Source organism: Penaeus vannamei, chromosome 1, assembly GCF_042767895.1.
Source record: "Penaeus vannamei isolate JL-2024 chromosome 1, ASM4276789v1, whole genome shotgun sequence".
In the NCBI taxonomy this organism is placed as follows: Eukaryota; Metazoa; Arthropoda; class Malacostraca; order Decapoda; family Penaeidae; genus Penaeus; species Penaeus vannamei.
The window spans coordinates 29,677,923-29,687,922 of NC_091549.1; the positions used below are offsets into that span (position 1 = coordinate 29,677,923).

Sequence of the window (10,000 nt, forward strand, 5' to 3'; positions counted from 1 at the left end):
TTATTTCTATTATTATCAAAAATAATCAAAATTCTTATTGTTATTATTACTATTGCTATCATTATCATTACCATCGTTATTATTACTATTACTATCATTATCATTATCATCGTTATTATTACTATTACTATCACTATCATTACTACCTCTTATCGAAGTTTTTTTTTATGTTATTATATTATTATTGGTATTATTTTCATTGTCATTACTATAAGTATTATCATTATCATTATTATTGGTCATCGTCATCATAACTGTTATCGGTATTATCATCATTATTATCATTATCACCATTATCATTATCATCATCATTATTATTATCATTATCATCAGCATCTTATGACTTCTTTTCCCGAAAGTGTGTCTTAGCTAACATAGTGGCATTGAATTTAAAACTTGCCATCTAACTTGGCCGTAGGGGTACTTATCATTACCTTTATTACTTCCGCCAAGGTACTTCAGAAAGGCGTGATTTTAATGCAATTCTTCAAGTGTGAATATTTTTATTGCATCAGCGACCCTATTACCTTTTTGCTTCTCGTTGTCATTATTATCACTATCATCCACATCATTATTGTTGCTCCTGTTAATATCATCGGCACCACCCTCATCATCGTGTATATAACTAGTACATGTGTACAGCCTCAAAACATTGCCTTTCATGTAGTCCGTCGTGATTGGAAATGCTGACGTCAATAATGTTGGTGGTAGAGTTGGGTATGTCACTCGTTGCATATCCACTTGTTTATCAATGTGGACGAACATGCTTTGTATAGTTGCATGTCAAAATGTGATAAAAAAGATACGCAATAACCTCGACTGGCCACTTGTAAGCTTTTGTTATAACACTAAGGAAGGATAAAAGCCTTCGCTGAGACTCTGTAGGTCACGAGTGTATTATACCCCACAGCACACTCATTCTTGATGTGGACGACTTTCTGTCTAAGGTGCAATTCCAGAGTGTTTGGATGACCTTGGTTTGTGAAGCAGACTAGCGGCCATGCAGAGATTGAAAACTTTTGTCCTACTACCGCCCAGAATGATCCTGGTAGCCTCATTTCAGATTAGTTCAATTCCGTCCCTTGGCTGTGATCAGCGTAACAGAAATATAGTCTACAATAAGGTGGATTGTAGGTACATATATAAATCTCTTTGCTTTGTTTCCGTTTCCTGTGTGTCGGCCAATAATTGCTCTATTAATAATCTTGCTGCACCTTCTTTCAGAGAGTGAGGCTCCGGTCGACCGATACCATGGGGTTTCGAAGACCTGATTCCACTCTAAGCTCATATAGACTTGTACTGGAGATCAAGTGTCTCAGAGCCATGGAATTTAATTCAACCACAGAGATCGTATGTCTTACTCAGTAGCATTCCTCAGACACGAGGTCCAAACAGCACTGGGTTCTCAATCTGCTGCATCTCCCAATGGAGAGAATTGTAAGGTCATATATACAGTTGATCTTGCATCCCTCTGAAAGGCGAATGATATGGATTCTAGTCATTAGATTGTTAATGCTGGACGAAGCACCCTACCCAGTGGTGTTCCTTTTTCAAGTGGTAGGTGCTGAGATAGATGGTCTTGAAACCTGACTGGTTGTTCTGTTCCTGAAAATGTCAAGGGCTTGCCTCTTTGGATCAGTGTCTCCTAAGTAGCAAGAGGGCTTGCTAATTCAGTAGCCTCCGCTATATCAATGAATAAAACCACAGATACAGTACTGCTAGTAGTGCTCAAGAGGGTGACTATGCTATAAGATATGTCCATACCCTTTGTGAACCCATTGCGGGGTCTCGGCGTTCACTACAACCAGTTAAGTACCATTCTCTCCTCTATTTTGGCCAGACGGTTGAGGAAAGAACAGGGTGATATCTCCCCAGGTCCTCTGGTTTTAAGATGTGGCTCTGTCAGCCCTCTTTCAACCTGAGGGAGAGTGAGAGTTTTCCAAAATATATTAAAGAGTTGCAAAATTGCAAGCTCACCTGCCAATCCTAGATTGGAAATGGTTGGTTTGGAAATCCTTTCATAGCCTGGGCTTACGCAAATATATTAAGATATATCCTTAGCTCCCTCAGACTCAACTGTTAGACTTGGCACTTATTCTTGCAGAAATCTCAGACTCTTGTCTGTTTCTGATTGTGAGTCACGGTGTGTCCACCTAGAGGAAGTGATTGGCATTCATTTGACACAGTATCACAGCTCTATAGGGAAGAAGTCTGGTGGCCGAAGGACTCAAGCCATACCAGTTATTTTTCCTGATAACTTCCATTAGGAGAGCTAAGGGTTTTTTCAGCCTTTGGAAATGCTTCCTGTGCATGTTTACTCTGTGACTGATCTCCTTTACCTTACCTTTACAATGCCACACATTTTTTGTGACTTCTGGACCATGTTCGAGATTTGGGAATGGTATGTGATGCTGCCTAGTATATGACATTAATTTATTTGGTCTTGAATGCATCCAGACCACTGATCTGTGGGGACTCATTGCATCTGAGACAGTGGGCCAAGGCATTCTGAGAGGTTTAGCAGTTGGCTTTATCCATGTTCCGTCTAGGCTTGGGCCTAAACGGAATCACCAAATCCATGTATTTCTTATTGATCATCTTTCTAAATCCATAGATTCAATTCTTGCCTGAAATAGTCATTCTTGGTGACTTTAAAGATGAGAATTCAGAATAGCTTGCCCATTTACACATGCTGGTCAGGAAACTGCTGTGGTATATCAGAAAGTAATGTGGTAGGCATGGCAAAGTTCTTTATAGATATACTTGTAAAAGACTGGATAAAGATGTTCAGCATCATGCATTTTCTATCATTCATTACTTTCGTAACTTTAAAGTGGTTTATAATTACTTATTCACAGTAATTAATCTTCTATTATTTTAATAACATTTGATTATCTTTAATTACCCTTATTCATGATACTATTTATTGATTGATATTAAGAGTTAATTATTGATCTTTTTATATTTGTATGATTTTCTAGGAGGCTCCAGGTCACAATTTTTATTTGTATGGTGATAAAAAAAGAAAGAAAATTAAGTCAAGATACGTATGTATTTTAAAAACTCAACAGTTGAAGTAGTTGTTACCTTGCCGCTCTCTCTCTCTCTCTCTGTCTTGTCTTGGCAGAACGAGGGGTATATATGCGGGTAATTCTCACCACTTCCAAGACGGCACGAACTCGTTTGGTGACTCGTTTGCATACTGTAATTGGTGGAGTCTTGAGTACTGTTACGGCACTGTGCTTGTTCCTGCGTAAACTACAATATATCCCACGGCAGAAGAGACGGAAAGCCTCAGTGTCAGCTCATCAAGCGGGACCTCGCGGAAGAAGCGGCGAGTCTTCCTCCAGAAGCCTATCCACGGGAGGCGGCCCATCAGTCATCGGGATGGTCTGGTGGCCCTCAGCACAGGTTCGCGGGTTTCCGAAGTTCGTCTGAGGCTGGACGTCTTGACAGTAACTTCACTGGCCAGATCCAGGCAGGGATGGGATACAGACAGACATGGAATAAAACTGCGGACACACAAGGCAGGCGTAACTCAAGACGAGTAAGCAAACTGAAAAGAAACGACAATTAGTAAGGCACATAGAGGAAATCTATATATTATTTCATAATTTGAGATCGAGTTATCATAGGATGCAACCGAGAAGAATCAAACCGAACAGGAGAATCAGACAGTACAGGAAAATCAGAATCCTGTGACAACAACGAAAATTCAGCATCACAAGAAAACAACTTGAACTGGTTCACATAAACCTTTCGTTCAGCAAATGGTGGGGACAAATCACGAATGATAAAAGTTACATGACGGGTCAACCGACTCACTCTACACGGACCCAACCACCTAGGGTGCAAAGCATAACTAACACCTTGAACTTGACCATGAGACCGTCGCATTACGAGAGTTCTGACATTGATTTTCTGTTCACGAACTTTCCGACTGTAGTATTAAGCATTTTCTTCTTGTGTTTTGCAAGAAGTTTTAGCTGCTACTTCTCGAGTCTTTAGAAGCCTGAGAAGATGATCAGTACTTTATCATCTTCATTCATGGTAAAACGGTTGGTGAGCCCAGTTGGATAAGAGCATGAATGACCCATAAACAGGAACAAAGGTTGATTATTAATTGACCTGTGAAAAGCTGTGTTTAGAGCATACCTCACTTGGGTTACATATTCATCCCATGACAAGGGGTATCATCACAGAGGGTAGCTATAGCATCTTTTACCCATCTATTGCTTCTTTCGACTAAGCCGTTCGCCTGAGGATAAAAAGGCGTTGTATAATGCATTCTAATACTTAATATGTCACAGACTTCAGAAAATAATTTGTTCTTGAATTCTGAACCACTGTATTTAACATTCTAGGAACTCCAAATAATGTGAAATAATGTTCCACAAAGGCATCAGCTATTGTCTGGGCACTTATTTGGAAGAGGAATTACTTGCAAATACCTGCTCATGTGGTCTATTATGGAGAGAAGATAACGGTTTACATTATAATGCCTGGTGCAAATGGGCGTATTGTCTGCTGTGACAATTCTGGGAAATGCACCTGGAATGGTTCCAGTTGTTGACTCTTCACCAGAAAACAAACTTTTATATTTAATCAAGATATCTTTCAAGTTCTTACATGATTTAGGATGCAAATGTTTGTTTTCCTTCTTCAATGAAGAAATCTGTAGGGTCTGAAGCAGAAATGGTCAAAGCTAAAAGTTCTGAAACTGGCTAGACTTCAGCCAAGCGTGTGCCCGTACGCAATTTCAGAGCAGTCATCAACTATCCATATGTCAAATTTCCCATCTTTATTCTTGACTATGCTTCTTAGAATCAGTATGGAGGTCATCAAACTAGAAATGAAAACGTCACTTACATTTTTCAAGATAGAAGAGTTTGATACGGAAGTTTGAATAAAACGTCCCGAATGTGGAGGGCATACTGTAGTCCTGTGCACGTGGGCATAAGATGGAGATTGGCGGTGTTCAAACAGCTGAAGAGATATAGTAGAAACAGGTTTAGACGAGTGAGTTGACACTCTGGATATGGCATGAGACATTATCAGTATATTTCATAGGTAATCTGATATCCTGCAGTATTAGATAAGATCTGTATGGTGAACGTTTATGTACCATTTTGAAATCAAATCTTCTCAGGAAGTCCATACCCAAAAGCACGTCACCGGGAAACTTTAGATAATCTGTTACCACAAATCTGTGCTTGCAACTCATACCTGCAATCTGAATGTCAATCTCAACTTCACCTCTTGTTTGCAATTTTGATCCAGAAACGTCTGTTAAGGATTTCACACAGGAGTGTATCCTACTTGATGTATTTTCCAGAGAAGTCCTTTTTACCAAAGAAACTGAAGAACCCATGTCGAGAAAGGCTTCTTTCCTAGACCAATCACAAAATAGCTGAATAAGTGGTCGTCCTGTAGGTGTATCAGAAATAGGATTTTTAGAATTAAATGGCAAACAGTTAGGTATATGGCATCTTTCAGAATAACTTTCAAAAGCCGAGTCATTAACTGGACCCGTTGCAACTGCAGACTTATGCATGTTAGTGGCATCCCAAGGTAAGGCCTGTGGCGTTTACTCTTCAGCATTATCCACGGCTACTGGATAATCTCTCAAACCTTGATAGACGTAACCTTGAATTTTAATATACAAATCTTGAGGAGATTGATGAGGAGCTAATAAAATTTCATTCAAGAAACTGAAAGTGCTTGTACCACGGAATTTCTTTCTTTCCAGATATTTAAAATTTTGCCAGGTAACTACGTTTGCAAAAAAAGAATTAATTACTAGCTCTGCAGCTCTTTTGCAATGTAACCTTGCTGCATTTATTAATGTTACATCATCTTTTACTCTAGTAACTAGCTTTATTTGTCAGTACTCGAGTACAATATTAGGCAAAGGTGATGGGAGGGGTGTTGAACTTTCAAATTCTTATGCGCGTTCGCAATTTCTAAGCAAGCACTGGTATTTTCGTTCTCCTTTTCTTATCACAACTTTTTCTCAAGTTCTTTACACTTGTTCATCACTTCTTCGTATTTATCATCACTCATGAATGATATAATTTCTATTGCGAGTTATTCTATGCATGATTAATATCGAGCAAACAACCTAAGAATCCACAAAACAAGTTTTCAACGAATGAAGTTAAATACTAGTACAGTTATATACCGAGATAATACGAAACAACGAAATACGAAAAAGGTATACGAATACCTCTACCATAAGAATTATCCAGATGTACAAAACAAGTTAACACTGCAACATGCAACAATGCAAAAATCCAAATCCAAGAGTATCAATGCAATTAGACGAGGGAGAGAACAGTGAGCACAAGAAGATACTAATAACACTTGACTTATATTACAAAATTCAAATAAATAGAAGTTCAGCATTAAAGTTAATATAATTGCAACCTGTAATAAAGCAATATATACAAGAGCTTACACTTGAAAGCATGTTAGCCAAAGCTATTTCAGCTTATAAGCTATTCAAATTAAGCAAACAAGAATTAAGAGTATTATAAGAATTAGAATATATTTTGTGAATTATATAAAGTAGACCATACAAAGAGCCAGAATAAACACCATACAAAAAGACCAAAATAAAGCAAAGTGCTTGTAACGTTTATCTTTCCGCTGCAAGACCAGTTCGTGGTATGTCAGAAAGCAATGTGGTAGGTGTGGCAAAGTTCTTAATAGATATACTTGTAAAAGACTGGATAAAGATGTTCAGCGTCATGCATTTTCCGTCATTCATTACTTTCGTAACTTTAAAGTGGTTTATAATTACTTATTCACAGTAATTAATCTTCTATTATTTTAATAACATTTGATTATCTTTAATTGCCCTTATTCTTGATGCTATTTATTTATTAATATTAAGAGTTAATTATTGATCTTTTTATATCCATATGATTTTCTAGGTCACAATTATTATTTGTATGGTGATAAAAATAATAATAATAATAATAAGTCAAGATACGTATGTATTTAAAAAATGATTTCCCCACATCCTTACAATAATTTTCGTGGGACAGGACAAGATTTGGACAACAGTTGAAGTAGTTGTCGCCTTGCCGCGCGCTCTCTCTCTCTGTCTTGTCTTGGCAGAACGAGGGGTATATATGCGAGTCATTCCCGCCTCTTCCAAGACGGTGCGAACTCGTTTGCAGACTGGTTTGCATACTGTAATTGGCGGTCTTGAGTACCGTTACGACACAGTGCTTGTTCCTGCGTTCATTACACTGCAGTCCATGCTGATTAGATTATATCTCTGATCTTTGTCTTACAACAAACTACTTCTTGTAGGGTACAACCAGCCTATCAAAACCTGGTAAATCTGATCATTGCTTAGGGCAGTGGTTCCCAAACTATCTTGCACTCCCTTTATGCGTCCATTGTGCCCTCCCCACCACTTTTATATTTATAGAAAATTACAAATTCTTTTTATATTGATATTTCAGAACTGTTTAGAACAACAAATATTTTTTGCTTGTAATAAAACGAATGAAATGTGCAAGAGGCATTTTACTAAGTAATTAACATTAGATTCCAAGGGAGTGGAACTAGAAATAATAATGACAAATGAATAAATAAAGAGATGGAAATTATCAATATCGGCTAAATGATTTGGGTGGGTGTTTCATGCACAGGGTCATGTGAAGTAATGGTGTGGTAGTCTTAAGTAAATGTTAAGTGCTTGCATGCCTTTCGCTTACAGCTGCCACCACTGACTAGCCTAGTGTGAAAAGGGGAGCAGCTTTGAATAAGACTCCCCTGCCAGTTCATAGCCTCTCCCTCATCGAGACTTCTGCATTGCCTCCTCGTGGCCACCTATGGGAAACTGGGAATGTTGCGGTCCCAGGCTACACTGTAGGGGATCTCAGAGCAGCAGGAGGCCCCAGAGGTACTGAGTCATGGCCCACCGGCGTGTGGAAACGCCCTGGCTCTGTACCGACTCCTGTCCCTTAACCCCCTGGGGTAAATGGGAGGCTTAGGGAAGGTAGGCCCTGCCAGTCCTCCCCCCCCAGATAGAACCCTTCGGCAGAGCAGAATATAAATGCTGGGGAGAGGGGGATTGCCCCTCTTACCCAGCAAGTAAGGTGGGCTGTTGGTCCCGTGAGGAGGCCGTCTACTGGGGGTTCAGGTTGGGAATGTGAATTACTCGTCCTGCCTGCACTCTGGCAGCCACCATCCCAATGTGAGGCTTGTGGGGCAAAACCCTCAGGAACCCCACAGGCGTATGATAGTCCCCGACCTCGTCTCCACAGCCTGAACATAACCAGAAGGACCACGACAATGAGAAATATTGCAAGTTACAGGCTTACTAAAAGTTTGCGACTGAGGAGCATCACCAGAACTTGGATCTCTTGCACCAGGCATGTTGCCAATGAAGACACTACAGAACTTTATAGGAGCCCTTAACACATCAGCCCATTCGACATAATATGGACACCTGATAAAGCATCGAACTTGAGGGAATGAGTCAATACGTCCCAGGTAGTCTGCAACATTTACATATATGCAATTAGACACATCAACATCATTAAGAACTTCTTAAGACACTATTATGCATGAACATCCAGTATCCCTTAGGATTGTTGAGACCCACGATCCGTTGACGGTTCCAGAGGCATGATATTTACGTGGTGAACAATCATCAAAACAAAAATTTACCTTCTGATATGAAGTATTTCGCTTGAAGGCTAAAGGATTCTTTGGACAATGGGGTCTAATGTGACCATCTTCCCCACAACCATGACAAGTTATTTTAGATTTAGGTTGAATGTTTACATTATCAGGAACCACTGACCTAGCCTGAACAATCCTCTTACCTTTCTCCGAATCAATTTTGGACTTAGAGTAGGAGCCATGTGCAGAAGCCCAGTTATCTGCCAACCTGACAGCTTCTTCCAGAGTGGACACACTATACTCTTTAATGAACATACGGAGGAAACACAAGATTTTAGTTGATCAAGAATCATAAAAGATCTAATACTCTCATAAGTTTGGTTAACTCCACTGGCTTTTACCCAATTGTCAAACATTCGTCCTAATGTAATAGAAAATTATCCATAAGTTTCACTGTACTTGAATTCCTGAAATCTAGTCTGTAACCATCAGGAGTTTTACTAAATCCCTTTCAAAGACCTTTCTTTGATAATTCATGGTGATTGTTACAGAGCCCGACGCACCCTCCCAGAGACTAAGTTCCAAACGGGGAGGGAGACCCCCTCCCCCTCCAAAGGGGGGAGGAGGGTCCTCGCAGATAATAAATTCCAAGATGGGGGGGAGGGATGAGAGGGATAAATCGATTTCACGAAGCTCCATGAGGGAGGGGGGGATGCATAATCTCTATAACCTGCAAATGTCGAGATAAAATAAATAACAATTAAACATCAATAAAAAGTTTAATAATATGAAATACGATCATAAATTTATGTTCCGACAACAATAGAAAGACCGTATAATCAAAAAGACGAAACAAACTTTGTCCGACGGACAGCGAATGAAACACGCAATGCGTAAAAAGTCGATAACCGATAATTATAAATATATTTTTTATGTTATCATGCGATCCAAAATAACGAAAAAATAACATATACAATTGTCCCATCCCCCGCTTATTGCGTTAAAAAACAACGAAAACATAACACATACAATTCCACCCCCTCGTTTATTTCCACGATGTGAATTTATTTTAAAAATATTTAAAAAATAAACAACACATACCGTCAGTGTGGAGGGTACAAACGAGCTGCAGCGAGGAGGAACTGGTGGAGCCTTTTGTTCTCCGTCAGGTACATGATTTGAAAAATGGCCTTAGCCAAGTACCCGGTGAAGTGGTACTTCCTCTTGCCGATGCGGGGCACTTTTGATTTCGCCTCACTCCATTTGTGCTCGATCGTATGGGTGTGCGCTTTACTCTTGGGGTCAACAAAATTGTATAAATGGTTAAATGTTGATACCCCACAGTTAAATGTTGATA

General features: G+C 39.4%; 1 protein-coding gene across 4 annotated transcripts in view; it reads left to right on the forward strand.

Moving 5' to 3' along the window:
• LOC113828041 (epoxide hydrolase 4) overlaps positions 1-10,000 on the forward strand; it is a 112,547-nt gene that overhangs the window by 1,534 nt on the left and 101,013 nt on the right. The gene's annotated exons all lie outside the window — the stretch shown is intronic.